The sequence below is a fragment of the Phoca vitulina genome, unplaced genomic scaffold (genome assembly GCF_004348235.1).
Source record: "Phoca vitulina isolate PV1807 unplaced genomic scaffold, GSC_HSeal_1.0 scaffold68, whole genome shotgun sequence".
NCBI classification, from domain to species: Eukaryota; Metazoa; Chordata; class Mammalia; order Carnivora; family Phocidae; genus Phoca; species Phoca vitulina.
The window spans coordinates 3,201,644-3,207,215 of NW_022589771.1; the positions used below are offsets into that span (position 1 = coordinate 3,201,644).

Consider the following 5,572-nt stretch of genomic DNA (forward strand, 5'->3'; position numbering starts at 1 on the left):
TTGTCGATCCCCAGCCAGTTGGAACACGGCTCTCCGTGCAAGAGAGTGTCTTTTGATGCTGAGGAGCTGCTTCTTCCAGAGTAAAGTGACTTTCAGGGTAGAGGCTGGAGGGGCGGGTGTTTTGTGGGTTGAGTTGTGCTGCCCAAATTCATATGCTGACTTTCTAACCCCTAGTCCCTCAGAAAGTGGCCATTTTTGGAGACAGGGTTTTTACCAAGTTAAAGGTGACATAATTAGGGTGACCCCTAATCCAGTATGACTGGAGTCCTTATTAAAAAAGGAAATTTGGAGACAGACTTGCATATAGGAAGAAAGCCTGTGAACATGAAGAGAACCATCTACCAGCCCAGGAGAGAGGCCTGGAACAGATCTTTACCTCGCAGCCTTTGGAAGGAACCAAGCCTGCAATACCTTGATTTTGGGGGCTCTGGGCTCCAGAACTGAGTGTACATTCTGTTTAAGCCCCACAGTGTGAAGTAACCTTGTTATGAAGGCCCTAGAACATTAAAACAGGGTGACTGACAGATCAGAGCTATTTAGGAAACCTCATGGTTCAAGGTAAGTATCATGGAAAGAAAGAGGGATGTGTGTATATATATATATATATATATATATATATATATATATGTACATGTGTATATATATACACATTTGTATGGTCTCATTTTATCTATATATGAGGAATGGGGAATCCTTTTAAATAGGGGAATGTCAAAAGGGCATCTGCACCCCAATGTTCATGGCAGCAATGTCCACAATAGCCAAACTGTGGAAAGAGCCCAGATATCCATCAACAGATGAATGGATAAAGAAGATGTGGTTCATATATACAATGGAATATTACTCAGCCATCAAAAAATGAAATCTTGCCATTTGCAACGACATGGATGGAACTAGAGGGTATTATGCTAAGTGAAATAAGTCAAAGACAAATACCATATGATTTCACTCACATGTGGAATTTAGGAAACAAAACTGATGAACATAGGAGAAGGGAAGGAAGAATAAAACAAGAAGGAAACAAAAACAAAAATAAAACAAGAAGGAAAAATAAAAGGGAAGGAAAAATAAAACAAGATGAAAACAGAGAGGGAGGCAAACCATAAGAGACTTTTGACTATAGGGAACAAACTGAGGGTTGCTGGAGGGGAGGTGGATGGGGGGATGGGATAACTGGGTGATGGGCATTAAGGAGGGCACGTGATGGAATGAGCACTGGGTATTATATGCAACTGATGAATCACTGAATTCTACCTCTGAAACTAATAATACAGTATATGTTAATTAAATTGAATTTAAATAAAAAATTAAAAAGAAACAGGGCAATGTGCACACCTCTCAGCTGGCATATTTAAATGGGAGCTAAATGGTGGCTAAGCTTTGCTTCCATCCTCAAGGAGGGTGTCTTCTACAGCAACATCTACAGCAACACCTTGGGTGGGTGCCCTGAGGGCTGAATGGCTTATTTAGAAACATTTTTGTCTGTTTGGGTTTAGAACATCCTGTTTGCCAAACATTACTAAGTCTGATGCTTCTGATCTCTCTGACATAAAACCTCATTTGAATGTTCAGATTCAATACCGACTGTAGAAAAGAAACCCTCATGTCTTCAGGACCATACATACAGAACTGTTCACTGTGGTCTGTCTCTGGGTAGGGCTCATGGCATTTGTAGGACTCAGTGCAGCTCTGGAATATTTGGATTATTTCACAGCAAGCATGTGTACTTTTGATATTTTCAGTGCAAGTATGGGAAAAGTGATGTGCTTCTTTGCTTATGTCCCCAAATATCCCTTTTCTATTCTGATGATAGTGGAGATGGCTTCCTACTTTTGATGTTCTTGTATTACAAATTTGGAACATGATTTCTTTTCATCTGGCCACAAACTTCTCAAACTACTTTATTGGTATCCCTTGACTTAGTCTCCTGTTTAAATACAAATTTCCCCACTCTGGATTTTCCTGTCCTCTTTATTTTTAAAAATATCTTAAAATCCAATGATCCAACTATGATCTCTTAAAAGGGATATTTACTATAAAGAACAGAAGAATTGCAAAAGCAAAGTGATGATCCAAAATGCACAAATAAAATTATAGGGAAAGGCATCTAAAGAAGACAGAAGGCTGCACAGGAAGGTCTTTGAGCTCAGCTTTGAGGGATAATGTACAAAGGATGGAGGGAGAGGTGCTCTATCTAAATGGAGTAAAACTCTTTGGCAAGGATCTTACAGAAGAGGGTCAGGGGACCGAGAAGTGTAAGATCTTTCCTTGAGGAAGATTCTATTATGCAGTAGAAGGAGAAAAGCCAAGAGAATCACTCACTCTGTGGTCTGCCAAAGAGGGTCTTCTGGCTGGAAAGAGTAGAACAATATATAAAGGGAGGTAGACAGAGGGGAGGGGAAAGGATAGCCATAAAGCCTAACAGGCACTTATATGGCGGATGGATGTGTCAGCTCCAGATGAGTCACAGCCCAGAGTATTCCTCAGAGCTCCTGCCAGGTACCTTTGAGGATTCACAGTCGTGGATAAGGGTTCCAAAGACTGGGAATAGGCTCGTGTGAGTTCTTTTCAGAAAAAAGGGAAAAACAGAGACTCTGTGGACTGGTAAACGTCAAGTCAGCCCCTTGTAGCTTCTGGAATGGTGTGTGAAAACAGATGGTTTCTGAACATTCACAATAGGAAATAATGAACACTGAGTGCCAGCTTAAGTTCCCGATGAGCCATAGCCAATTAGCCTCATTTTCCTTCTTGTGTTTAATTAGTGAATTTAGGAATATTGTATGCATGTTTTCATCTCATTAAAACACTTGATGAAGTTTCTCATATTCTTTGACAAGGTGGAGAAAGGGGGAAATATGAGGCTAGCAGCCAGAAGGCGAATTATTAACTGATGAATGACTGTCTTTAAACAGAGTCGGTTAAGGACATAGTGTTGAGGTAAAGAGCTGTCATCTTGGGCCACACATTTCTGTCCTGGGATGGTTTTTGTTGTCAGTCATGCAGATGAAGACTTAGTAGATTTTCTTATGAGATTGCAGAGTCCCTGAAAGCAGTCTTACAGAAATTCATGTCCCACATGAAGCCTTGGCTAATGACTTGCCCATAATGGGTTATCAGTGAGTATTTGTTGAGTGAATAAATGAAGAAACAGAATGTTTATGAATTAAATTTGCATATCACAAGAAATTTGAATGGAAATTTCCATTGAATACTGAAGATGAAAAGTTTCTCTAAATAGTGGAACATTTAACAAAAACCAATATAAGGGGGCGCTTCTCTAAATAGTGGAACATTTAACAAAAACCAATATAAGGACCTAAGATCCTGTCCAGCTCAGTCATTAAGCATCTGCCTTTGGCTCTGGTCATGATCCCAGGGTCCTGGGATCGAGCCCTGCATTGGGCTCCCTGCTCCTCGGGAAGCCTGCTTCTCCCTCTCCCACTCCCCCTGCTTGTGTTCCCTCTCTCACTGAGTCTCTCTCTGTCAAGTAAATAAATAAATAAATAAATAAATAAATAAATTAATTAATTAATTAAAAAAATCTTTAAAAACAAAAAAACCAATATAAGATTTAGAAAGAGGACCTTTCTGAGTTCTTGGCCATGCGGGTCAGGGCGACCTGACCTGGGGGTCCTATGCCAAGATGCTTCAAAGACTTATTAAAAATGTTTGGGCCCTACTATACCCAAGTTTACCAGGAGATCTGGGTAGGAATGGGGTTGATGGGTTTCATGGTTTATAAAATCAGGAGTGTTGATCAAAGAAATAAAGCTTTGAAAGCTTTGAGTCCTGCACCTGCTCATGGTCATCATTAGTTAGCTTTACTTGGAGGACACATCAGATGGCACGTCAGTCTGGCTATAAATCTCAGCAAGTTCTGTTAGATGGGAACACAGAGCATCACTGTACCCTTGTAGACATGATGGGAACACAGAGCATCGCTGAACCCTTGTAGACGTGCAGTTTCCTTTGTGGCATGGATAAATGTACCTGTGAGAAGCAAAAAAAAAAAAAAAAAAAAGATTTAAAAAGAGTAAATATGTATTTTTGCATTAAATTTATTGTCTTTCCTCCCCCAACCGCATGTGCTATGGCTATGTTGGGCTTATGGTTTGGGCTATGGAAAAGATCAGGCCACATTGATAGAAAAGTGGTGTCCATCTGGTCCCATCCTTGTCTGTAGTGGTCAGATCACACCTAGAGTAGTGTATCTGTTTGTATGTGTGACATATTTTCAGAAGCAATATACAGATTGGACCAAGTCCAGAAATGGGCAATTGGAAACCATCATTTTGCAGAACTGGTTAAAAGGATGAGAAATGTTTAACTGAGGAAAAGAGAAATTTGAAGGTGAACGTGTTGTTAGAATAGTGTACCAGATTAGTGCTGGGCCAGGAACCGACTGCATCCACATCCGCTGGGGTCATTCTCAGGACTGACGATTTCCAAGACCCAACCTAAGATCCTGTCCAGCTCCAAGAATCTACTACAAGACAAGGGAGAGGTATTTTTACAGGTGGTCATGCACATATCATCCTAGGGGGCATACTGTAGAAGAAGAATCCGGTGGGACTCAGGTAGTATAAATGTTGGAAGTAAAGTGACTCAAATCAAAAAATCAAAACCAAATGAACAACAGTGTGGTGGTTGACAGGTCTAGTGATGGGTGAATGGTCTTCTGTGTGCGGTGGAGAGCTCCCTGCCACTGAGAGGTTTAGGCAGAGAGTGGATTACTAGGATGCTATTAAAAAGGACTCCAGCTTTGGGAGGGAAGTTAATTTGGAAAAGCTTAAAGGTTTTTTCATTAATTCAACAAATATTTATTGAGTTATACTACAGGGCTAAGGAGAAAGGGCAGAGCAGGAACAAGGCCCCGCCCTCTTGGAGCTCACCTTTTATGATTTAATGATTTCAACAAAGTCCAGTCTTAAAGAATGCCAAAGTAGGAGATGGAAAAACCATAGGCGAGCAATTACACAGGGAAACATGTAACTTAGAAATAAATGTATTCCCATTTATTCAGCAAAGAATTAAGTGGAAAGAAAAGAAATGGGGAAAATTGATTTTGAGTGTAAATTTAGGCTAAAGAAGTTGGCAAGTATATAAAGTGTCATTAAGTATTCTGATATATATATGTGTGTGTGTATATATATACATATATATATAAATTTAGTGTTGCTATATTCAAGAGAGTGAAATCCTGATGTTTTTTAAAAAAGATTTTATTTATTTATTTTTAGAGAGAGAGAGAGCGTGCGAGTGGGTGGAAGGACAGAGGGAGAAAGAGGGGGAGAATCTCAAGCGGATGCCTCAGATCCTGATGCAGGGCTCAATCTCACTACCCTGAGATCATGATCTGAGCTGACATCAAGAGTCGGGTGCTTGGGACGCCTGGGTGGTTCAGTCAGTTAAGCGTCTGCCTTGGCTCAGGTCATGATCCTGGGGTCCAGGGATCGAACCCCGCATCAGGCATCCTGCTCAGTGGAGAGTCTGCTTCTCTCTCTGCCCCTCACCCCACTTGTACTCTTTCTCTCTCGCTCTCTCTTTCTCTCAAATAAATAAATAAAAATAA

General features: G+C 40.6%; 1 pseudogene; it reads left to right on the forward strand.

The window, feature by feature from the left end:
* The first annotated feature begins 3,643 nt into the window (after positions 1-3,643).
* LOC116624521 lies at positions 3,644-3,934 on the forward strand (annotated as a pseudogene).
* Positions 3,935-5,572: the final 1,638 nt, after the last annotated feature.